Genomic DNA, 27,230 nt, shown 5'->3' with positions numbered 1-27,230 from the left:
AACATATTTTGTAACTGGAATACTTTATTTGATTCAGATATTAAAGTACTGCTTGGCAAAAATAATCTAAATCTGGCTGGTACCATTTCCCTTAAAATATATACTACATATCTCCACTGATAGGTACGCAATATAAAGAAGTGAAATGATTTAATCTGACTAGAATAACTTAGTGTAGACCTCAAAGAAATTCTAAACAGAGTATAATTTTTAATTTAAGAATAGTTATTATTTTAATGGAGTATCTTCAAGATCACACTATCATGAGAGAATTCAAACCCAAATGACTTTTAAAGCGTATGTGGCTCAAACAGTGGAAACAACTAAAAGTCTATTAATGAATGAACTGAAAAACAAAATGTGGTATAATCATACATATTACGTTATTAAGAAAATTATTCAGCCATTAAAAATAAATGAAGTTTTGATACATGCCACAACATGAATGAAGCTTGAAAACATTATGCTAAAGTGAAATAAGCCAAGACACACAAGGAAAAATATGGCCCAAGTCCATTTACCCAAAATACCTAAAACAGGCAAATTCATAGAAAGTGGATTAGAGGTTCCAGGGGCTGAGGGTAGGTGGAAAAGGGAGTTACTGCTTCATGGTTATAGAAATTTTGCTTAGGGTGATAGAAAAAACGTGGAAACAGTGATGATGGTTGCACGGTGAATGTAATTAATGTCACTGAATTGTACACTTAAAAGTGATTGAAATGGAATATTTCGTGTTATACATATTTTATTACAATGAAAATATTAAAGAAATTTATGGCTAGATAGGACAAACGTCAGCCCTTAAAACCGGTAACAGTCTCAGTTGTTTACTAATTTAAATAATCAAGTCACATTCTGACATGTATTTGCAGTTGAAAGTACAAAGGTTTTACTTTTACTTGAGAGACGCAGAGGTCACGTGCCAAGGGCGATGGTGGGAAGTAGAAAGCAGGCTGGAGAGCCCCAAACAATTACAACCATTTCTTGTTGAGTCTCTATCACGTGTTAGATACTGGGCCAGGTGCTTCCCATGCCTTATTTCTCATTTTCCAAACAAGCCTACGTGGACGTGTTCACTGTGTGTTTTAGATGGAGAATCGGAAGCTCAGAGACCAAAAACAATGTGTTTAAGATCATTTTCCTGGAAAGAGTGAAACTGCATCTGAAACCAGGTCTTCCTGGTTTGCGCCTTGTGCAGCGCAGCACAATGGCTGACAGCTGAGGCAGACCACGGCTCCAATTCTGGCTCGGCCACTCAACAACCTGCGTGACCCTGGGAAGTGACCTACCGCGTTTCCCCGACAATAAGACATCACCGGAAAAGAAGCCCTAGCAGGATTTCTCAGGATGACATCCTCTGAACATAAGCCCTAATGTGTCTTTTGGAGCAAAAATTAATATAAGACCCGGTCTTATTTTCAGAGAAACACGGTAGCATCTCCAAGCTTCAATTTTCTCATTTGTAAAACGGGAGACCTTTAAGACCTACCTTGAAAAGTCATTTTTGAGGCTTAGACAACATGGCCAGTAAAGCACTTAGCAGAATGCTTGGCCTGTGGTAAATGCTCAGTGAAAGTTAGCCATTGTTACATTCCAAGATATCTCCCAGGTCGGCATTAAATGCCGCTGGGTTTACTCTGCAGGTCCGTAGCCTCACTGCAGGTACAGAAACAGCGCTTTTCCAACCCCCCATGAATGATTAGGTTCTCGACAGACTAATGTTAGCCAGCGTCATTTGAGAATGCTGGGAAGTATTAATTTATGGTGGGGATATCTCATCTAGTTCCTGCAATGCTTCAGCATCTGTTCTGCACACCTGTTTCAGATGATTCCGATATCTAGATATTAGTGATTAAGGCTCCTTGGTGAGTATAAAATTACAGCTCACATTCGCAGCTTTGTTGAGTGCCATGTCCCAGACCCTGAGTAAAACTCTTCAGACCAATACTTTTATTCAATTCTCATGATTACCGTAGCAGACAGGTCATTTTAGTCCCATTATACTAATGAAGAGACCAAGTATCGTATCTTGTCAAGAGTCACTCAGCTAGCAAGTTTAGAAATGCGACTCGGATGGGTTATGATCGTGAGGCCATACTCTTAATCATGCTCTGTGGACAAGGGGAGAAAGTGGCTGATAGAATTTTTCGCTCCAGCTGAGGTATACCCCAGTGAAGAATCTCCACACTACAGCAGAGGACACATCCTTCATGACCAAGAAGTTCAAGTTCCTGGAAGTTCTCTCTTTTCCTGGAAAGTGCTGGATCCACACAATACACCATTTCCTATGTTAGACTACTTTTTGTTGAGAATTTTTCATTTTAAAGATGTACTAATACACTATTTAAGTAGCTATTACCAGCAAAGTAGGTACTCCTTCCTTTGGGCTTCAAGACATTTTGTCTCCTATTATTTTGTGATGATATAATTAGTTTAATTCTCAGAAGACAACTTTGTAAACTACTTTTCAGCAATAACTCTTATGGTCTTTCCAAGGTGTCAATGTCCTATAGTATTTCTTATAAGACACCTACCAATTCTTCAAGCCCTGGCTCAAGTCACCCCAATTTGCCTACCCTGACTTCTCTATTCCAAAAGACCCATACAGTAAGATAGTCCTCCCTAATAAGAAAAGTGCCCATCTGATACCCTACAAAATCTTTAAAACATTATTGATTTTATTCCCTAAACTGTCTTTCGTATCCCTGTGGAAATCTTGTGGTGGGTTATCACTTTGTGAGGGGTGTAAATGTCTAACTATTACATTGTTTTGTACAACTGAAACGAATAAAAAAAGATAATATAGTGGGATTTCTATAATAACATAATGGGACTTCCATAGCAGTCTATCACCTCACCGAGTCCTTCCCAAACACCGCCCTACACTGTGTATTTTTGCATATGTGTCCTACTAGATTTAAGCATTTGAATACCCAACGCATAGATAATTTTTATTCTTTACAACGTCTAGCCTTGTACTTACTAGATACATGAAGGAGGAAGGGAACAAATTTTCTACAGCCCCTCTCTGGAAAGGAGAAAGTCCGGCACATGGATTCCCATCCATTGCAGCCCCTACTGACAGGTAAAGGGACCTGTTACACAATATTTGGCTTCTGTCTGCATTCCTAACACATTCCAATTGGGATATTTTAATTCAAGTAATGTGATAACTTGTTAATGGGATTTCTAATCAATAGAGTCCTACGGCCTTGAAACTGATTGTGTCATTTTTATCTCATTTTCCTCCTCTTTCCTCTCCCTCGATGCTACACCACCAGCATTTTGATCAGCATTAAAAAAAGAAAAAAAGAAATAGTATGAAAACTATGGAATAGTCAAAAGGTTGCTGTTCCGGTAAGCCTGCATCTCACTATAAGAAAGCACATGGGGAAGGGAAAATCCCCAGGAGAAAGCGACCCCGCTGATGAGACACAATATTTTAAAATATGTGCTAACATTCACTGCATGGGACCTGGAGGTTAGGAGTACTCTTGAGTGGCATTCAAGGTTATTTGCTGTATCCAAACAGTATGTCTGTTCTGTAAGAGTCCCCATGTCTACAACCAATTCTCACAAAAGAACCAGCGACACACTACGCTGACTGCACAGCACTGACTCTGGCATATTTTGCCTTTAAAAGAACGACAGTGAGTGCTGCTCAAGTTTCCAGCCTCTTGTGGCCAAATAGCATTCCAAATATGTCCATTGTGTAAAAGTTATGTGACATGTTGACTGTACAGCTGAAGAATTTCAAGCAAACGTATTCAAGTGAAGCTTCTACAGAACTTGAAAAACCACAAAGCTTCGAAGAAGCGTTAAATAAACAAATGATATAGAATAACAGACTAATCAAAAAAAAAAATCTGCATTTTGTCAAAATTATAATCTTAATCCCAGGGATGATTTGGCTTCTTTTGATACATCTTAATGGATATCTGATGAGCTTAAACATCAGGTGTTACTAAAATGTAAAAATTATAGGAATAGTTAAATATGTAATATTTTTTATTTTACACTCAATCATTTTATTTAAATGCTTTAAGGAGATTACGAGTACCATTTTTTGGTAATCCACAACAAATTAAGCCTAAATACTGTTATTTTTACTTTTGAAAGAAGCCAAGATTCTTAAGAATCCACAACAAATTAAGTCTAAATACTGTATTTTTACTTTTGAAAGAAGCCAAGATTCTTAAGAATTAAGATGCAACCCCGAGTTTAAATTTGATGATTTCTAGTCAAACCAAAGTTTAGAGGAAGGAAGTTACCTAACACCAAATTCAAAATCGGCTCCTCATAGTCAACTCAGAATTGAGGAAGAAAGTCACCACACCCATACATAAGTGGGTTTATATTTATTGATACTGCATTTATTATGGTGATCACACATCACTTTACATTTTCCCATTTTACTCACTCGGCATGTTCCAGTTCCACTTCTCTCTCATTGATAAATAGTTTTCTGTGATTAATACTTTACTTGGTTTAGACATATGTACCGTATGTGAGAATATGCAATATTCAGTATACCGGTAATCAAAGTATGCCTCAGAGGAATGATTCTCCAAAATTTTGCGACCAACAATCAATTCATTTTTTCACTGAGATCTTATATACACAAAATAGGTACCTTGAAACCTAACACACATGAAGCACTCTGATACATTCTCCATTCTATTTAATACTAGTTCATATTTTAAAAAAAATGCTGGTCAAGATCCACTAGGTTGATTTCATATCCCACACTGACCACAACAATATAAGGCAATTTCAAGGAACTAGTACTAGTATCTAATATTAGATCCTAATACTGTGTTTCCCTGAAAATAAGACCTAAATGGACAATCAGCTCTAATGTGTCTTTTGGAGTAAAAATTAATATGACCTGGTCTTAGATTATATCACGTTAGCTAAGACCTGGTTTTATATTGTAGTAAAATAAGACCGGGTCTTATATTAATTTTTGCTCCAAAAGACACATTAGAGCCGATTGTCCAGCTAGGTCTTATTTTCGGGGAAACGCGGTAATAGTATCTCAACCTGAGCATCACCATCTGAGGACCAAAGGAGTCTGCAATTACCTCCAGATTGTTTAGTGAAAATGATGCAGACCATATGAAATTCAGATATAAACTTCACTTAAAATGTTGTCCCCATAATTCTAATAATTTTTACTAATTTACAACATTCCCCTTATACTAAAAATTAGCTAATCTATTAACCTGGATTCGAGGTCCCTTTGCTGACATATTCCACGCCTCCGATATCCATTATAGTAGCCACTAACCACATATGGCTACTGAATACTTGATATATGAACAGTCAGACTGGAGAACCAACTTGTTCCTTTTATTAAATTGTAATTAATAAATTTAAAAACAGGTATTGATTCAGTTATTGAAAAATAAATATGTTTGGAACAAATTGTGTGAACCTGTCTTTTTCATTTGTAAATTTTAGGAAATATAAATACAGACCAAGCATTTCCAGTGAAAAATGCATCCGAATGGAGATGTGCTATTTTTGTAAAATACACACCATATTTCAGATACTTACTATGAACACCAAGAATGTAAAATGGTTCATTAATAATTTCATATATTGATTACATATTGAAATTATAATAGTTTGATCTACTGGGTTAAGTAAACTCTTGTTAAAATTAATTCTACCTTCTAAAAAGCTTTTATAATGTGGTTACTAGAAAACAAAATTCTACAGATGGCTCCCATTATATTTCTATTGGGTAACGTTGTTCTCCATGATATTGCCTTGACGTTGCCACAGTAGCTAAAGTCATGGCTTATGGTGAATCACTTCATTCTGGATTCTTTCTTGCTAATACAAGTTATACTGTAAGCATTTCCTGGCTATAGACATTAGCATTCTTATAACTAAACATGGTAAATACCTACTGAAGGAAATAAATGCTACATGCTTTTACAATTAGTTTTAAGTACTTGTTTATATCTTCTTTTCAGGATGTAAACTCCAGGAGCATGGCAGCCCATTTTTTTGGTACTTCCCCATATTCAAAACATTCCTGGCACTTCATAAATACTGAATAGCAAGTATAAGTATTAAGAGTATAAGTATTAAGACAGCCTTAGACTAGTCTTTCTAACTACTTTAATTTCTATATAACAGTACAGTATAAAAATAAACCAGATTATTTTAATATTTAATAAGAATAAAAAACATAATTTTATAATAAGGAATTTGTTTTTAATATAGAAAAAAGAAAGGTCATAGGAAAGGTATGTCATGAGTGAGACAGAAGTGTGATAAAATATATTATTACAAAACTGCGAGACCCTAAAAGTCAAATGTGAAGGTAATGAATCTAAGGGGAAAAAATAACAAACATGAATTTTTATTTATGCAGAGAAGGCATTCTTAAAAATATGAAAAAATTAAGTGAAACTATGTGACTCATAAGCCCAAAACGACCTTGCGGTAGATAAGTTGAGTGAAAAGGAAGCATAATTTGTTTCGTTTCCCTCGGTCCTCCCTTTCATAATGGGGCTCAGTTCAAATAGCTGACATATCCACAGAGCTCTCGAGTTCAAAATCTATTATGTACATGGAAATAACAGGTGAAAAGCTTCACTGTGGGTACATCCAAGCAATGAAAAAATAGGGTCATTTCCCTGTCTCTTATACCTAGACATACACAAGGAACAAAATAGAAGCAACTCTCTAAAACAGTCAGATCATGGGCATCTTTGGACATCCAGAATCAAGTATTTTGGGCAATAATTTCTGACTGTTTTTTCATTTAACAACCATTGATTAGAAATTTTGCCTACTGTGGTAGGCAATTCATGATTCAAAATGTTCCTAGAAATTGACTTTTATATTTGTTGAAGATAAAAGGGTGGGTAGCAAATCAGAGCACATGAAATTGAGTTAGCAATACAAGCATTTTCTTTAGTTTGTTTCACAGAGCTAATACCACATGCATAGAAGGAATCACAGTTTAGAGGAAGGAGTCCCATCCCGAGTTTTACACATAAGTTGTGTTTAGTTTTAAATGCTTCTTTGCTGTAAAACATATTGCACCCACACTGAAGCCACAACCAACAGAATCTAAGAACTTGAAAATACTTTTTGGTTTAGAGCATAACCATGCCCTTTAAAACAAAAGTTATGTTTATTGCTTCATATCTATATATCTTCCTGAAAACTGTCTTACTAATTTTTAAACTTTGAGCACTTTGTTACACAACTAGTGATACAAAGCTGTATATCTACACTTTAATCATTAAGTACACATAAAACTACATATTTTGTTTTAAAACGGTAATTCTTGCTAAGACAGGCAAGAGCAAACAGTTCATTAGAACTTTACCTTAAGAGGCCTAACAAAATAGTTAGCATTGTCTGAATAAACCACTAATTATTAACAGCAATCTACAGTTATTGAATACTTTCTAAGTGTCCAGCAGCATTTGTATTTGTGTGTGTGTGTGTGTGTGTGTGTGTGTGTACACATATAAAATTTAATCCTCCCACAGGTCCTATAAAGTTGTTTTGTAACTATATCCGTGTTACAGAGAAGGAATTAGCAACGGAAAGATTAAATAAATAGACCAAGGTCACATAGCAAGTATGTGGCAAAGTCAGAATTCAAACTCAAAGAATCTGACTTCAGAGCCTATATATCCTTACCCACCATAATAATTTTTATATTAATTAAAAAATTCAACTATTCTCAAATGTGTATTTTGCAAACACCAAATTGCTAGCTTTCAGGAGACAGCAACACATACAATTTCTAGCATCCTGAAATGTCTTCAGATGTACAGAGTCTAGAAAATAGGTTGAGGCAAAATAAAATAAAATCCACCAATAAGACTATTTATTAGCTGTACTGCTTAAAAGTGAACTCTTTCTTTGGGCTTACACATTAATCGATATAATCTATATACCCTGTTATGTATCATCATCAAAAACTGCACATGTACCCTTATTCACACAGAATAATTTCTACTAAGTAGATCACAGGAATTTACTGAACCAACATCACAGCTACATAAAGGGAAATAAAGTGCAAGTCTGCAAACTTGGATAGTGTACCCCTAATGAGCAAAGAAATCGATCACACATATACCCATTGTATGGATATGTGTTCATAAATTAAAGGCACTTATACTTTACTAATATATGCGTATATGTCCATTTTTAAACATGCAAAAAATAAACGTTAAGAAAGGCTGAAAGAGTTCTCCCGGGAAACATGGACTACCTCATTTCAGGCAGACCTTCCTGATGATAACGACTAGAAAAGCTGGCGGGAAACTTCAATCTGGAGGCCAGAAAAGCAGAGCAGAGCTTTTAGGAGACTTAGAGTTGGCGGAAACACTAGAGTTCAGGGTCTGCCAGGAAGAGGGAAGCCTGAGGCTTTCAGGTGGGACCTGAAAGGGCTACTTACTCCCTAGAAGGAGCAGACCAGGCCTCGCAGGGACAAAAGCCCAGCAGAGTCATTTCAGCTGTGGCTGCCTGCTGGCAACGTAAATAAATTCTCTCTGGAAGAAGAAATCCAATATGGCTAATTATCCCCACAAGTTTTCATCTATAATGCCCACTATACAATACAAAATAACCAGGCATACAAGAAATCGAGATTTGACAAAAGAACCGGGAGGAAAAGCGGTTAGCAGAAACAGGCTCACAGGAGAGTCACATATTGGAGAACTTTAAAATAACTATTATTAAAATGTTTAAGGACTTAAATAGATAGGAGAGAAAATTTCAGAAGACAACTAGAATTGATAATACAGTGGCAAAAGCAAATAGCTTATTTTGCTCTTTAATCAAATCACTAGACTTTTAAAAAATCAAATGGATATTTTAGATCTAAAAAAGATACAATAACTGAAAGTACTCCAGATATGGAACCCAAGGGTGGCATTTATTAATTTCTAAAATATTTTAGAACGAAGAAATGAGTGCTTAACTTTTGAATTCATTCAAAATGGTGTCTAATAACTCTTTAATCCATTGCAGAAAACATCATTTAAATGAGTTGCTAAGGGAAAGACAAAAAGAGTTACTTTGCTCAATTTTGTTTTCTACTTTTTAAATCCAGTTACCGCTATGCAATAGGCCTGGCTGAGCACACTTTCTTATCATGACCAAGTCTTCACCTACAATGCCTACTTGTCTTACACTGATTTTTGAATGTTTTCTCTCTGTGATAGTTTTAGAATAAATATTAGACTGAATGAGAACCTATATTCCTAAACTTCTAAGCTATAACTAAATTAATGTGAGTGTCAGGTAATAATAAAATACTGTCTTATACACAAGCACACCAACAGAGGGTGTGCCAAAAAAAATGTACAGAGGGTGCCAAAAAAAATGTATACACATTTTAAGAAAGGAAAATTGCATTAAAATTGTAATACTCAATAGAGACCGATAACAAAAGATGAATACAAGTCACATTTGACTTCCGTAATGACAAGAGGTGCTCAAAGTGGTTCCCATCAGCGTCCAGACACTTCTGACGACGGTGAACTACAGTTGAGCAATGTTGACCGAAGTGTCCACTTGTATACATTCTTTTGGCACCCCCATCAACAGTTATGGGTAACTTAAGAACCGATATGTTACTAAAAGGACCAGCTGTTTACCTCTTGTTTGTCGCAAATCTCTTCGATGTTTAGTAAGTGCTATCGTTCATTGCCATATTTCATTTTGAAGACAAAAAACAGAGCTAACACTGAATCTGATGACAGCAATGGATCACATGGAATGATATTCAAAATATCTGAGAAAATTTTTCACTGCATAGCTCCAAGTCATTAATCAGCAGTGGGAATCATTAAATGTACCAGCTGGGATTCTCTGAAAGATTCTTAACCAGAGTGACACGATGAGGTTTACATATTAGAAAAATCACTTGTGTTGATCTCTAACAATATGACGAGAGACGGGATGCTGATAGGAAAGGAAAGGGCCAATGGAGCGGGAGAAGGTCAGGATAACAGGAGACAGAGTGCTAAACAAACGACACAAAGACGGAGGAAGTGGGGCGGTATTCAGGATACAGGCAGAGGGACCACCCTTAAACAAGGGAAGGGGCCTGTTTACGTTGTAACAGGATTGGGGGGAAGAGCATGACATTGGACTTGAGTTAGAGGCATGTCCACTTCCTGATGTATCTTTCTCAGGGAAACAGGGAGTAGGTATCTGCTGAAGGCGGGTGGAGGGTTGATGGGAGCCAGGAGCTTCGGAAGCATAGGTTTGAAATAGCCAGTGGACCGCTGCTGTGAGCCCACTGAAATTAGTTCCACTACAAATCCAGTCTCCATTCTACCTGGTTATATCCTCTAGTTCCAAATCATTCTCATGGTGCAGAAGGCCCAGCACAACAGCAGCTAAAAGGAGACTCTTTTACCCTAACCTTCTACATGAGTACAAAGCATCGATAGGAAAGCTGGAATTTTCTCATTGTAATGGAGAGAGAGTTCTTCATTCTGATAGGGAACGTAGAGAGACGAGCAGGAGAAGGAGAGACTTAGCCCTGGTTAGAAAGCCCCCTGCTGCAGCTCCTACCTGGGGCAAGACCTCTGGCAGCTGCCCTCCGTCAGGGCACCAATGCCCTACTAGCCCAGCAGGATTCCAGGCTCACACGAGCCCCTAAATCAAAGGGATGTGTTGTTAACAGCCAGATAAGGAAGGAAGACATCCTGGTTATGAAAGTCCACACATTTTAGTGAGCTGCTCAAACAAATCATAAAGAGAAAATTGACAGAAACAACATTGAGAACCAAAAGGGAGGACCAGGCATCTCAGGAGGAGAGAAAGCGATAAGGAGAAGGGAGAGGGGCAGGCATAACAGTCACCACACAATGTAAGGAAACGTCTTTCCCGTCGTGGGATTGGTCCACTCCACATCTCGGAGTGTATCTGCCTTTACTAATAAACTTCGGACTATCCTATATTTGCACAAAACTCTGTCTCTCACCTGAATTCTTTCCCTCGAGAAGATGAGCTGAGGAAAATCATCAGGACCCAGTAACAACTCCAGGCACCTGCAGTCTGCCTGGCCCATCCTCAACTCTGATGCACACCCTCAGGTGGGAGGGCTGAGAGCAGAGGACGGGACATACGAACGTTGTCACCTAGCTCTCAGGTGGTGTGGCCCTTCTACTCTACTTGCACCCTATCTTAAGTGCTTACAGAAGCAATTTCATGAGGCCAAATTTATTAATATTATTGTGTGAAGGCTAATATGAACAAAATAACAAGGGGAGCACACACAGGGTGTGTTTTCAGAGCAGCAAATGGCTGGACTTTAGAACAGGAGTGTTGTGGGAAAGGAGTGAGTGGTGAGGCAGACACATTGAGGCGGGGTTATCTCCTGATGACAAAGGAATTTAAACCGGTGCTTCTCACACTACCTGTTGTGGAGACCGACTCCCTTTCTTCTAGTAGGCCATGAATCATTTACTAGAAAAAAGGAGAGGAAGGGAACAACATTCAACACAAAACCCATTCTTAAAATTATTGCAGAAAAAATGGACCCTGTTGAAATGCCCTGGAAGTTCCTGAATGCTCTGCATTTCTGGAGTGCTCTCACGGCAGACTGGCAACCCATGACCTGATGGCCAGTCACCAGACCAAAGACCACCATCTGAGCAGCACTGGTGTAGACTGTGGACGGGACTGAGAAGCCATTGAAGGCTTCTGAGAAAGGGGGCCAAGGCATCAGGACTGTGCTTTATGCAGACTGATCTAACAGTGATACCTATGGTGGGTCTGAGAAGGAGACGCTGGGTTGCACATGAGAAATGAGATACTGTGTTGGGATGACAGTAGGTGGAATATGAACAACACAGACTCTGGAAGTAGAATGAACAGTGTGGACGACTGTCTCGACGTGGAAGGTAAGACACGGTCAGGAATCCAGGATTCCTCTCCAACGTGGGTCCCAGAAGCCTGAGAGACAGCAGTGTACTAAAGAGAGAAGAGCGGAAGAGGAACGGTTCCATTTAGCAGGCACCTTCCTCCCCGTCACAGCTTCTCTAGCTGCCCAGCCCATCGCCTCTTGATACAGGTCTTCCTTTCCACAAGTGGTCAGTAGTAGATGGTGAAAGACAAACAGCAACAGAAAAGTTGTACTAACTTAAGCTTTTGATTTTCTCTGTGGAAAGTCAGTAAGTTTAATAATTCTTAGCACATGTATCTAAAAGTTTTATCTCACTAAAAATAAGGAGTGCTTATGAGATATACATACTTGACTGATATGTATAAGAATTTACAATCATCAATTAAATTTTAACCAAAAAACACCTCTACAAATTCAAAAGGTATACTGGGTGCCATTAAAATTATGAGAAATAATACACATCGAAAAAATGCTTTTGCTTATATTAACTGACATCTCATAACATTTTACCTGCAAAATATTTCTCTTTTATCCCTAAAGAACTGGTTCAGACACATGAAGGAAAGTAACATAAAGTGGGCTGCTATTAAAAGGAACCAGCTAATAGCTAAGGAACTCACAAAGAAAAGCTTATCATCTAACAGAACTAAAGGCCAAATTTATTAATATTATTTTGTGAAGGCTAATAAGAAATGTAAACCTGTAAAATACAATGTTCTCTTGGGACGGCCACAGAAAAACAGCTCTTGAAAACTGAAGCAATTTGTAAACGGTGAAATGCTGTTTTATGAGGCTTTCCGTGGATAATCCAAATTAGGTCAGTTTTCTTGCATTGCTATTTTTTATTTAGCCCTCACATATTTCTGCCTTTAGGCCCTTTTGCACTTTATGTGCTTTTTTTTTTTTTTTTTTCCTGGATAGGTTTTTTACTATTTTACACTTTTACCATAATGCAAAAATAGTATTTAACATTTGCTTCATAATCTGCCCCCAACGAAATCTAAAATGAGTTTATTCACGTTAATTATACTATCTCTTGTTTGATAACAAATTTCGATCAAAATGAAATCATCACGATTCTTGATTATTTTTATTATCCTTCATCCTATTCCTCTATTATGTCTTTTCTCTCCCATTATCTTTATTATTCTATTAGTTGGTAAGTTAAGAATTTTCTAACTTCTAAAAGGTTAGAGAAAAACATATTATAAAATATTAAACTATAATTTACACCTAAGACCCAAAGCCTCCATCTTAATATGAAATGCTATTTATAACTGACATGGTGTCTACAATTAACCTCTAAGGGGAACAAATCTGTGTTTATTATGGACTGTGAAGCAGAAAGATATTTTGTTGTGAAAAGAGTATTCAACAAAAAGGAAAGAAAAGGGTGTGCTACAGCTATTTCACACTTAGTATCTTTACACGCTGAGCTGTACCACTTAGCTAAATACTAACAGCTAATACTTACCAGGCAATTAGATGTGCCAGGAACTGTAGTTTATATGCTTAGCACTGTACTTTTTATCTTTAGCTCCTTTAATCCTCAGAATTGCTCTATGAAGAACATAAAATTATTCTCATGTTGCAGATGCAGCAACAGGCAAACAAGCATAAGTAACTCGATGAAGCCCACAGAGCTAGCAAGTGGCTAAGCCAGGGTTCAAACCCAGGTTTCAGAGCTCATGTTCAATCTCTACCCTACAGCTTCCAAACAGGAGAAATTGTGCAGGGACAGTATATTGTACAGGGTTGTGTGTTCTGGTTAAATAAAAAATTCTTTACCTTATAAATTAAGCAAAGTAGTAAAGGAATTCATTAACTATTACCACTGATAAGTGATAGAATTACCTTGGCTTTTTTGGCTCTGATTTCTATTTAAGGATAGCCCTGATGTCTACCTAAGGATAGAGTGAAAAGTTAGTAATAATCTTCAACTGTATCCGTATACCATCTGTACGCATTAACTACCCATTGACAAGCTCAATGCATAGATTTTCATTTTATAATAATTTCAATTTGCATTAAAGAAATCATTCAACTATTAAGATTCTAAAAAATTCAAGTATATTTTATTAACAATAATTATTAAAAAGCTATCTTTATAAGTAGCCTTCAATGAGTTAAATAAAGTCACAGCTATAATTAATATAGGAAAAAAAACAACCCCTCCATATTAAGGGTGGAGACTAGAATAAATCCTGTGATCTTAGATTGGAATTCGAGGTGTCAGTGTGAACTCATGGTTTTTAAGATAAATAGGTTTAGAAATAGATATATGTGTCTATCATATGCACCTGTATATTTCCTAGCTCTGTACACTGAGAAAATCTAGGAGCAATGACATAGTACCATTGGGCATATCTAACACCTAGATCTTGGTTTCTAATGAGAATCCTCCATGAAAAGGAACTGTTGGTCCTTTGAGAAGTGGCTGATTCCACGACTGGGAGGAAACCAAAGTTCCAGATGGACTTACAGAAAGTGAAGAAGGGTGCAAAGATGTGGAAAGGTCTAAAGGACGGAGGAAATAGCCTGAAGGGGCTCCCACTGGGAAAATACGCAACAATTTGAGCATCGAGATAGTAACAGATGCTAACCCACTGATAAAATAGGAATCCATGAGTTTATGATATAAATAAAAAAGATTAAATAAGGGAGAAGGGAAAATTCTTCCTTCACTAGAATGTCAACTAATAAAAGTAGAAAGAATAATGGTTATAGAAAAATTGCCAGTTTGCCACCGTCACAGAAATAACTGGTTCAGGCAAGAATCCGTAATGGGTATCAAAACTAGTGGGTACAGATTTAATCTGACAAGCTCCACCTTAAGCAAGTGATTAAAGGCCTGCTCCACCAATAACAGGACAGACTGACATGTGCCTCCTGATGTGATTCACTAACGAGAATGTAATTCCACTTCTTTGGTGTTCCTGCCAAAGATGCGTAACCTAAATCTAACCTTTGGGGGACATTCTTCAAAATTACTGCCCTGTCTTCAAACATACCAAGATCAATAAAAAAGAAAGACTGAGGAATGTCCTAAGTTAAAGAAGGCTAGGAAAACATGACATCTAAATGCAATATGCGATCTTGTACTGGATGGTTGACTGAGTAAAATAGAGCTATAAAGGATAGTATTAAGACAATTGTCAAAATTTGAATATGAACTACAGGGTAACAGTATTATATCAACATTCAATTTCCTGATTTTTATAACTGCACTGTGGTTATGTAAGAGAATGTCCTCATTCTTAGAAAATTCACCTTCTGATAGATTTAAAAGACACATCTGCAATGTACTCTGAAATGGTTCAGAAAAAAAGTCCACGCGTATGTGTGCAACAGATGACTTAATAAAATGTGTAAGTTTGTCGTTAGGAATAACTGTAATAACAGGCTATGAGAATAACAACAAATATTTGTTCAACGCTTACTCTGTGCCATGCATACATTAACTCATTTATCCTCACAACAATCCTATTAGGTAGCTATTATTAGCACCTTCATTTTATGGGTAAGCAAACTGAGGCACTGAGAGGTGAAGCAACTCATCCACAGTCAAACAGCTGTTGGATTGGGTCTCCAGCCTAGGCCAGCTGGCTCCAGAGGCTGTGCTGTCTCTGATGGCCAAACACAAGGTGGAATTTGAGCTAGTAATGAAGATGAAGAGTCTGGACAAGTTGGGAGGAGGAGGAAAGGAAATTGGCAAGAATCTTTATTATTTGGCCGAAGAAAAGTCCCATCCAAGTTTGAGGCAATGGCTAATACAGAAGTGACACTAAAACATTTCAAAGACTTGTTTTTTAAAATGAAATAAGCACTGTAATTTTTAAGGTATCTAGTGGACACTGCCTCGAGCTTGCTTGCTTATTTATTGCTGTAGTCTTTCTCACAAGTTATTTCATGTGTGCAAATTATTTGCCATCTAGAATTCAAGTGCCTGAAGCAAAAGAACGTGTTATTTCTTTTGCAACCCTTACCACAACAGAGCCCTAAGCACATAACAGCGCTTAATAAATCCATGTTCAATTCAACTAAAGCCTATTTTTCACTACCTAAGGGAATAGATTTCGAAAAATGGTTACGTGACTTAAGATGATATTTAAAATTTACTTAACAACAAAACCCCACAAATATTATCTGGTAGGAAACAGAAATAGAGGGGAAACTCCAAAGCAGAGAGTATTTTTGTCATTGAAAGATTAAATATAAGGACAAGTCAGCAAATTCCAAAAAAGAAGCATGAATGCGTAAAAAAAAGTGAAAAAAAAAAAAAGCAAACGAATTAAATGAAATGGGTCCATGGCCCACTCTACTTTCTGATCTAGAAAATTTTGAGTCTGTAATTACAAATCCTTATTGTTCATGCTACGAAAATTAAAGGATAAAGTTTAAGTACACAAAGAAAATATAGAACTGTTTTAAGTTCTTTTGGAAAAGAGATGAGACAAAAGGAATTAGACCAAGGTCAAATTTATTTTAATCTAGCCATTCTGTTTTCTGTTTTCTTCAAGTACAATTTTACTTGAATAGCTCACCTTCTCACTCTCTGGGCTGGATTTCTCCACTGTAGAAAAACATGAACGATAATTCCATGACCATTTAAAAGGCAAAATAAAAACCTATGAAAGAAATGGAATAAAACTGGTTCCAATGACTTCTGTGATCACTCTTAACTGAAATTAAGAAAATACTTCTTATTTTGTAAAGTATCTTACAAATAATTTGTAAATTATTTTACAAATAGGATCTCCTGAAACATGAAGGGTAAAAGACGAAAACTTAATAGTAGAGCCACCTCAGGGGTCCAAGTGAAAGCAGAGATGCACTTGGAGAATTTGAATAGTGGGCATAAAATAGTGGCTGGAGTACAGGATATCACCGGATTGCTGAGTTTCAAGGTAACCTCTTAGCCCAAAGTTCAATGCAAAAACAGACCCAGAGGATGCTTATTGGGTCTAGAAAGAGAATTGGAATAAAGAAGTAAAAGTAGGAGAGGGAAGAGCTTATAAAGGGAGTAACATGGGTGGAGAGGGGTATAAGGGTTGTGTTGAACAGCCAAGTCTAGTAAGAGTATGACAGGATTTAATTGTACTACTTGAACTTCTATTTTGTAAGAATTACCAATTTTGAAGCTGTTTTAACCACAAAAACACTTGCATCCAAATGATTTCCTTACGAAAAGAAAGCTGTCCACCTCAGCAATCTTCAGAAACGCTATAGCCTGGCATGTCCCATCAAAAAAACAGGTCAGGATAGTTTCTAAAAAGGTAAAAACATAAATCACTATTTAAAACTTTTTAAAGTAAAGATGTTGCCTGTTCCATGTTAGAACAAGACTTGTAAATGTTTCCTCTCTGGGGCTTGCCTGATATTTGAAGGTCAAGTCTCCATGGTTAAATAAAGGCAAAATCAATGTCCTTCATTAGCATTTACGGAGAACCTACTAAGCGCCTATCTCCAGACTCAGTACAGTGTATATCGGGAGGCAAGAGGGGGAAGCGGAATAGGATACAAAGTACTAAGAGGTGTGATCAGTGTCCAAGAGTACTCTATCTGAGGAGACAAAGCAAATGTACAATGAATAAATAAAGTAAAAGGAAAGCTATTAGCAATGATTGAGAATTAGTGAAATGAAAAAAATAGATAAGCATAAGAGAAAAAAACATTGGGCTGCAAAAACTGAAATCTGCATTCTAATATAAGCCCACTAACAACTTGTCTGAAAAGCTTGGGCAAGACACCCCTGTGAGCCTTAACTCCTTCACCAATAAAATCATGGGATTGGATCGATATCTTTATTTCAATTCTAACCACTTATGCCACGATTTCTCTTGAATGGCTGTACTAAAATTATGATAGTCCTTAAGTGTGACACATTATTTTCACTTTTAATCTCACTTAACGATATAAAAACAGAACTTTTAATGTGCTTATAACTCCTACACAACTATTAAACTGAAATAAATTTAAAAATTAATACAATAAAACACCAATAAGGATTAAAATAATATTAATGTAATATGATGCATGCTGTTGCTCTATAAAAATTAAATTTCTGTTCATAATTATGGTATCAATTATGATGACACAGGTTCTTTCAAGTTTAGCACCTCTCCTAATCATGGGCACCTAAGGACTCAACTGTCCCACCACTTTTCTCTGCTAACTGCCAAGAACCTTTGTTCTTACAAGACAGGAGGTTGCCCCAAAGGCATACTGGTTAATTTTACCCCCATGGTTATAAACAGAAATGCAAATCTGGGCATTGAAATCCCATATTAGAATGCTGTTTTAAGGTGTTGGTCATGATGACCTTGAATAAGCTTATATTATTTTCTTTTAATTTATTAGCAAAATGAAAATAGGGAATTTAAAAATCCTAATTCATTACTTATTTTCCTTTTTGCACTTCTTTGTAGTTTATACATCTTCTATGCTAAACATGCATTTGTAATTGAGTGTTAAATGATAGTTTTATTGAGATGTAATTACGTCTATATATTTGGGACTTGTAGTTTTCATCGAATGTTTTGATGAAAGGGCTCATTTCCCAGCGTTCTTAGTACCACGCTGACCACCTATGAGCTCAAACAACCATTCAGCTGACAGGAACTATTGCTCGGTTCAGAGTCATTCACAAGCCACCATTATTTCAAAAGAGTCCCCAAAATGTATATGGATATAGTAATATGTAGAGATACACATATACTGCAATCTGGAGGTTTATATGGCTTCTCAGTAAATTAAAATTACGAATTCAACTAGGACAAAGAACATAATGATCCACATGGCATCAAACCCAACTTTATTTTTAAATTATAAAACTGAGGCCCAAAGCTCTCTCTAGCTGACTCTCTACTCTTCTTTTGAATGAGGAGCAAAAACTCATTAATTCTATCATTTCAGAAGTTATGAAATTTCAAAATGAGTTTAGGCTGATGTTCACTTTTAATTAAGGCTCTCATCTCACATAGCCCTTTAATCCATCTTGAATAGCAGAGGCAGATTACTCTTCGGAAAACACTACCTTTGTGTTTTACAGAAAAACAGTGACTTGATATACTTGTTGAATAAATATTTCTTCATGTCTCCAAGCTCAGTGGTGACAGCTCACTGTCTGGTCAATTTAGCTAGTACCACCCCAATCTTATGTTACTACTGGGCACCAAAACAATCTACTCATCTCAGGTGAGTATCAATATCTCTAATATCCCACTACCAACATCCCATGACCTAAATTCCTTTTTTTTTCTTTCTTTACTTTCAGTTCCTTACTGTTATTCCTCTGCTGCTATTACCCAGTTCAACCACATCAAGAGCTCCAGACGCCTGCCTTTTTTCCCTCCATCAGTCAGCCTCCTCCTGGTATTACTTTCTTTCCTATCTTGCACTGAATCGATGCATTATCTTTAGCTACCTCCTTAGTCCTCTTACACTTCTACTGCACCCAGCCTATAAAACCCCAGGGCTGAACAACCCAACCGCTTTCTCCGCGCTTAAACCCAAATGGCTTTCTATTCTATTACTAAAGAAAATCACAACTACACAGATTGGTAACTCTATAAAAGCGGTAGCCATCCATCCTCACTGCTGGGCAGACAGCCTTCCTCATAGAGCGTCCAGGGACACACCCTCCACAGCCACACAAAACCTTTCCCACCAGCCTCCAGTCCTCTCCCCATCCCTAGCTCAGCAGACAGTCTCACCTGGACCACAGGTAAACCTAGATTACCAGATGTTAGTTGGTACCCGGTGTTTCCCCTTATTTCAGTAGACAAATGTCTCTATCTGCTGTTCAAGGCTAATCTTTCTACTTGTACCCACTTTCTCACCCTCTTCTACTTCGTCAGGGAGCGCGTATACGATATTATCAACCTAACTATGGAGCCACCCCTTTCACTGGGTACGGAATCCTTATAAAACGCAGGTCTCCTTTACCCTAATCCCAAACTGTGAACAACTCTTTGGACTTTCAGGGAAAATTCAACCGTAAGAATTAATCATCTTTCTGTAAAACACAAAAAGGGCAAACAAATGATAAAAAACAAAGCATTCTGCAAGATACTAGAGAAGTATGAAGAGTAATTTCTAAAGGTATTAATGGTATAAAGTAACATATTTGAGGAAAATTTATTTTTTAAAAGAATGACTATGCCTTTTATTATCAAATAATTTATTAAATTATGTTGGTTTTAAGTAAAACATTACTAAAAACGAAGCTTATATATAGGAATCTTTACAAAAGTACAACTGCTTATCATAGGTAGAGATTTATAACTAACTAAATCCAAATTAATTCTGTGATTCCTATCCTTTTTTGGGTCATGGACCCTTTGAAGAATCTGATGAGAACTAAAAATTCCCTCCCCAGAAAAATACACATATACTACCACTGTGCTATAAATTTTTTTTCAGGAGGATTCAGATCCCTTGAAGCGTATTCTTGAGTCCCAGATTAAAAACTCTGATTGTTCCCAAGAAATTATATTTTATCCACGTCAAATAGGTAGCTACTATTCTCCATCCCTATGATAACTATCTAAATGAATATATGACATTAATCCTTCTTCTGATATTTGAAAAAACAGTGACATACTGATTTATATCTCTACCACACAGAAAAACAGGAAAGGAGATAGGTGTAAAAGTGAATATGCTTTCTTGTAATGAGTCATTCAAGAAATGAATTTTGATGGGGCTTGGGGAAAAGAAAAAAATTCCCGAGTAAGGCAGTTTATGTTAGGTTAGAAATTCTAACAAAAGCATAAACCAATAAAGAAAAAAAATTGTCCCAGAGGAGACTAACTTCCCATGCTTTGGAAGATTGCTGGCAGATGACTTTTCCCCAAAGATGTTTTATTTCAGTGGAGAATATTCCCTAAAGAAAACATATATGCGAAAAAGACACGCTACTAACTATGGGCTCGTATAGTCTAGCACCTGTGCATTCAGAGGTTCTGTGTAAAGTTTGTTCCCAGCCAATTCATCAGACAGCTAAGTGGGCAGGGAGAGATCATGAATTCTGACTGTTACATTAAAGTTTCTGTTCAACTTTCATTATTCAAAAAACACTAATCAGGAATAAACACATTTTCCTTAAGCCAAAATTTATTTACCTTTTTTTCTCTTTGGAGCAGTTTACTTTTGTAACAGAAAAGGAAGGAAAGAGGGAAGGAATAAGAGTGGTACTTGTACTGCTCGCTCCTTCAAGTTGATAATAAACCATGACCTGTTCTGACTTTTTAGCTTTTCGTGGAAGACAGAACAGGGGAAAAAAAGAAGGTTGGTGGAAAGCAGAACAAGAGATAGGGACATTCTGGATATCCTTTCACATACTATGATGAACTAGGGCAAAACGGACACTCCAGCAAAGGTTCTACAAAACATACGGTTCTATACAAAGTATTATACAAAAGTACACGGACGCTGTAGTTACAGGTACTATGTAACTGACATATGAAACAGACAGGTTTCTATGAGACTGTCTGTTTCTTCAGCCTAGATACATGTGCCCGGAGCAGAGTTTTTGTTCATGAGTTTTCTGCACACACAGGTAAACTCTGAGGCTGTCAGTAAAGGCAAACCATATACACACGGGTGAGAGCCCTGTGGGGTTCACTGGGAAATCCCGAGGTTTTCCCCAGGTACATGCCAAAAAAGGACAAAGAGCCTGTAGGCATCAAAGTCCATAAAATTATAATTAACCAAGAGGCCACTTAATATAATCAAAACTACCTCCTGAATGATTTTTTTTTTTTTTTTTTAATACTTTAGGTTCATTTAAATAGCTTTTTCTCTGGCTGGTAAAAGTATGAGCTCTGGTGAATATAAGACCTATCAGATCAATTGTAAAACTAAAGTTCAAAGGTAAGACTAATAAGACAAACCATATTGTCTCTCCTTAGTCACAAAACATTTATCATATGATTAAAATAAGGAAGTCCAATAACATTGTCTCCAATTGTGGCTCTTCCCCGTACTTACCCAACACTAGAGGTAGAACACTAATTAGCATGGCAAAGAACTCCACAACAAATTTATTAAAAACTACTGGGGCAAAAGGAACCTAGAGATCATTTTGTAAATTGTTGAAGAAAATAAAGCCTGATGACTAAATTTGGCTTAAGAAATCATAATGGGTATAAATAAAATCTTTTCCAGGAAACTAAATTTCACAAATTTCTAATTAGCAGTTTCTACAGACTTCCACTTCTCTTTTCATCGGAATTGAACCTGAGGGAGGAAATCATGTCATTTACTTGGTATGAATCCTTTTCAGAACTGAATTAGGTGAAACTTTTTCATTTTCCACAAATGGAAAAAACAAACAAACAAAAGAAACCCTAAGGTAATCTTTGGTGCTTTGTAAGGTAAAAATAACTCCTCTAGGCTTCAATAAATTAAACACATTTTCAAAAATATGTATTCATTGAAAAATCTTAAGTAATTTTTTTTCAGTTCATCCAATAATTCTTTAGATTTAGTTATAAAGTGCCATACATACAGAAAATAGTGAACAAGAAAAACAATGCACGCATAAATCAAAATATAAGTGATATGCTCTCAGCTACTCAGGAACAACAGCATTCTTTATCTTACTATAAAGCTCACATATTTTAAAGAAATCATTTCAAAATCTGTAATATAAAAAGTGTTTAAAAATGTTAGTTTGTCTTCATTCAAATTAGGAAACCACAGCCACCTACTACACTGGGTTTTCAAAAGACAGCTAACATAGTAAAAAAATGTAATTATTTAATTAGGTAGTAGTTTTCCAGGAAAAACAGGCTAAGTATTCTCATGAAAGAATTTAATAGATATGACAATTACAAAATATTGTTAATTCCTAAAATCTTCTAGGTACCATCAATTAAAATGTCAAATGCCCAAATGTCACATTTGTCATTCACTGCTTCAGAATTCTTCCTACAGATAAAAGGGAAAAATAATCATGATTTGTCAGTATTTTGACAGACACACACTATGTTTCCTTTTCACATGGCTAATGATGATGAAAAACTGGAAATCCTAAGGGATGGCAGGGAGGAGTGGGATAATGGCAAGAAGTTTCCATCTCCAAATATGTTAAAGAGCGGAATCTCAAAACTGTAACAAAACAATTTAAGAAATCTCAAGCTCTTATAGGACTCAGAATTTTTAAATGATGTATTTAGTTTTAGATTGGTCAGACATGATTTTTATTTTTCATTTTCACTTTTTATTGAGGTATAATTGACTAATGATGTATCCCTATACTTGATCTTAGCCAAAAGGCCGAGAAGTGATAATGATGTATTTCTAAAAGAATATTACAAGTGAATTATTTCAAATGCATGAAAAACAAAAGTATCCCTTGGGTAAAAGGAAATATAATTTCCCCCAAGGGATGATTCCTAAATGAAAAGCCTATATTCATGTGAGTCTTAAAGGCCCTGAACTGGAGAGAAAGTTTCATAATAGAATCAAGACATACACATATTGAGTGTACAATTTCTCAAGAAAAATATCCTTGTAGAGGCCATTTAAGTCGTATTGGTGCTCTTTTTAAAAATCGAAAAATTGCCCGACTATCAATTATTCTTCCTCAAATAACAAAAAAAAATTGCCAAGACTAATTTGTAGGAAGAAAACAATGCACTCGCTTTTTCATCCAACTAGAATGGTATCAATGAATAGCCATTTAGATTTAAATACAAATAAAAACACCATATTCTTCTACATAACATGCATGTATCTCTTGTGGAACAAGAAACATCCAGTAACTAGCCCCTTCCCCAATTCTATCTTTGATCCTTGATTCTCCAACACACTGTGCGAGGTGTATAACGACTAGATTTTACAGAGGGAGTCTGTTTACTGACCAGGTAATTTAAGATTCCTTTATGCCATAAAGGTGTATTAACTTACACTGAATACTAATTAGGCCTTCAGATGAATTTTGACATTAAATGTAGATGTAAAGCAGTGTAGCTAAAGCAATATTCAGGGAAGTTTATTAAAGAGGTCAAGGTACGCATAAGAACGATTTTATTAATCCCCATCATCAGGGTTACCTTTCCAACAGGCTATCTTTCAGTTGTAACAGCTCTGAACAAGAGAAGGTTCCATGCAAATCACCTCTGTTGCAAAAACAACTTAAGGCACATACCTTGACAATATGTCAGTCGCTTTCTATAAAGAGTGCCATATTTCCTTTAAAATTTATTGACAACACCAAACACGTGTTATTCTTTTGCTACTACTCAGGCTCCCATTGTTTTAAAGCCCCAAATATACCCTCTTCCTAAGTTGCGCTAAAAAGATTTTCTTTCGATATGAAACACCATCATCGAGAGTAGAGAAGCACATTAAAACTCTTAGCTACACCTGAAACTGATTCAGAAAATAAGTCTATTCTTCCTGTTCACAGTGAGGTTCAATCTTTCCGTAGGTCCTTAAGTTCTTCTACTTAGTAATACCAAGAGCCAGTGGTAGCCTAAGACTCATTCACCGCCTTGATACATTGTTGACATGCAGAGTAAATAACTGTAGCAATGACACCTCAGGAAATGACTGCGCACTCTATCATCTTATGACCCTCACTAAACCAGCACTGGATACCTGTTTACCCTCCTCAGTGCTAACACAGACAACACCAACAGGAAGAAGACTTCTTGGAACCTTCTTACTGCATAAAAATGTCTCAGTTTGAATGTGGTAGCACTTTAGGAAAAGAATTTTTTTAAATGTACCTGGTAACATAGACTTTACTCCAGACTCTGAGGGTAAGAAGACTTCTTAGGATTCACACAGCAATTCTAGTCAACACGCAATCATCATCCAATGAGTTCCTAGCCATTAGCTAGCTACATGTAGCTACTGAGCACTCGAAATGTGGCTAGCCTGGATTCAGAAGTACTCTAAGTGTAAAATACACAGATTTTGAGGATTCAGTATGAAAGAATGTAAAATATCTCATTATTAACTCTTAAAATTGATTACCTGTTGAAATGATATAGAGGATTAAATAAATTAGTAAAAATTCATTTCACTTGTTTCTTTTTTTTACTTCGTTAATGTAACTGGAAAACTTTAAATTGCTTATGTTGCATGCATTATCTTTCCATTAATTAAGACAGTATGCCTGCAGACCTACTGCCTTAGTTATAACAGCAAACAAGAATTATCACTTGGCATTCCCCATTATAACTGCCTTTTAAAAGCCAAAAGAAAAAGTGGTAGTTTCCCTTCTCTACCAATTTGATTAAGATAGTAATAAAAATAACTTAAGAAGAGTGTAAAAATAATCACCAGAATCACTTTGCCCCGACACCATTTTAAAGAAAGATTACCTCAAAAAGGCAAAAATAGCAGAGGATGTAAAAACCACACCTCTTAAAGAAAGTAAGATGGAAATACACAAACCAAGTTTTTCTAATAGAATAGGCCTAAAAGCTAATTATCAGGTTCATCTTTAAAGTGACAAGGACATGTCTTTCATTTCTAGCACCTGGGGCCTTAGAAACAAAACATATAAGATTCTGTCTCTATTATTCAAGCACCTCAACCACAAACAAGTCATTGACACTATAAAAAGGGAAATAATTGTGACAAGTAGTTCTCTTTTCCAAAACCCAAAGAAAATAACACCACTCAAAAGCAAAACAAAAAAACTATATCAGTTTCTCTGAGGCTTAGTACGCTACCTTTGGTCCACAAATATTATGAACTAAGAAAGCATATTTTAAAATAAGTATTTTTAAGCCACCAGCTTGTAAAGTATATTTTTAAAGTGAGAAATTCAACAACACATCATTATGAGTGAATCCTCTTTTCCTCTACCATAAGAAATCATTCTGCTTTATGTGATTTAAAAATATTTAGGCCTTCCAGGGCTTTTGGGGGAAACAAATGCACGTATTTCTGAATCTATGAAAATATTTTCTTTTAAGGGGAGAGGGGGGAACAGCTCAGTAAAAGATGGGGATTTAAGCTTTTTCAGGTGTTTAGAGGATGCAAAAGTTACTTCTAGAAACTTGTCAGTAGGGATAATGTATTAAAAAAAAAATTCAAGGAAATTTATATCAATGAGTCCCCAGGGCTTGCACAACAGTTTATTAGATACTTTCCATGGTATCCTAACAAATTTATAGTCCAAAAAAGACCATCTTTGACTGTCAATTCTTTATGCATTTGAGATTCATCAGCTGAGTATAATCTTCAGACTTCTATATGCTAGATGATACATTCCTTAGATACCTTTTCCTTGTGCATTTACATGCTAGCTCAATTACACCCTCAACAGAGAGTAAGCAGAAAGGATCGTACATATTTTTAAATAGGGAGTAGACCAGGCTGCAGTTTCCTGCCTTGGTGGAGAGGGTAATGGCTAAAGCTCTTTCTGAGTGTAATCCTTAAACACTGAAATCACTCGCAGAGAATCAAGTCTTCTAACATTGCCCAGGAGGTAAAAAGACTGCCAAAATTTCCATTAGAGCATCCTATTTTTAGTCTTTGGAACTGGCCTTTTAAATTGCATTCCACAGTACTAAGTTTATACAGGGGACAGAACAAGCTTCCTAAGGTCTTAATCTTTTTAAGCTTAGAAAGGAATTTTAAGCTTTTAAATCTTAATTTTTTTTAAAAAAAATCTTAACTTTAAGTCTCTTAAACACACAGATTAAAAATTATTGGCCCGGAGGGAGGAACGGAGGAGAGATACCAGTTGGTTCTTGACAATCTAAGTGGTGGGGGGATAAAACAGGTAGGAGGAAAATAGAAACCCTCCACCAGGGTGGAGAGCCAGGGCTGTGGGCAGCAGGATGGAAAGGAATAGAGGCACAGTGCAAGCCGCAGGCTCCTGGGGGAGCTGGGAGAGGAACGACTTCTGGCGACGGTCCCTTAAGGGAGAAATTGGCGCGATACGCAGGAACAGACCACACAGAGGCTAGAAAACACAGAGGAAAACAGGGGTGCGGAGACGGGGGAACCGGGATGCACCTCACCCAAAGGGCAGAGGCGGCGCAGGCGGAGGAGGACAGCGCAGGGGGAGGAGCGAGGGGTTCCAAGACGCTTTGCACCCCAGCCGCAAGCCGGCGGGTCCCCTGCATCCCGCTCTTCCTCTCCTCACCTGGGAATTGCAGGCGAAAGGAGGGCTACCGCTGGGCGCCGAGGCTGTTCCCAGCCCCACTCGCTGACATGGCGGCCGACGAGCTGTCACGGAGCTTGCTCGGGTCTCCCGCGGCTCGTGTGGAGCAGACACCTCTGCCTTCCCGCCCCGCCTCTCTCTGCGCACCCCTCCCGGCTGGACAGCCCGCGACCGCGGAGCATAGAGCGAGAG

The 27,230-nt window shown here is 36.9% G+C and overlaps 1 protein-coding gene across 3 annotated transcripts in view; it reads right to left on the bottom strand.

Moving 5' to 3' along the window:
- Positions 1-27,160, bottom strand: part of CNST (consortin, connexin sorting protein) — a 75,884-nt gene extending 48,724 nt beyond the window's left edge. For 2 of the 3 annotated variants that reach the window (XM_019730890.2, XM_019730891.2), the window contains exon 1: positions 27,021-27,160. The gene's annotated coding sequence lies outside the window, so the exon portion shown is untranslated. The remainder of the gene's footprint in view (positions 1-27,020) is intronic. The other variant, XM_074316894.1, reaches the window with a different exon arrangement.
- Positions 27,161-27,230: the final 70 nt, after the last annotated feature.

The sequence above is a fragment of the Rhinolophus sinicus genome, linkage group LG12, assembly GCF_036562045.2.
Source record: "Rhinolophus sinicus isolate RSC01 linkage group LG12, ASM3656204v1, whole genome shotgun sequence".
NCBI lineage: Eukaryota > Metazoa > Chordata > Mammalia > Chiroptera > Rhinolophidae > Rhinolophus > Rhinolophus sinicus.
Note: the sequence above shows the minus strand (reverse complement) of the source record. Positions and strands in the feature narration are given on the sequence as shown.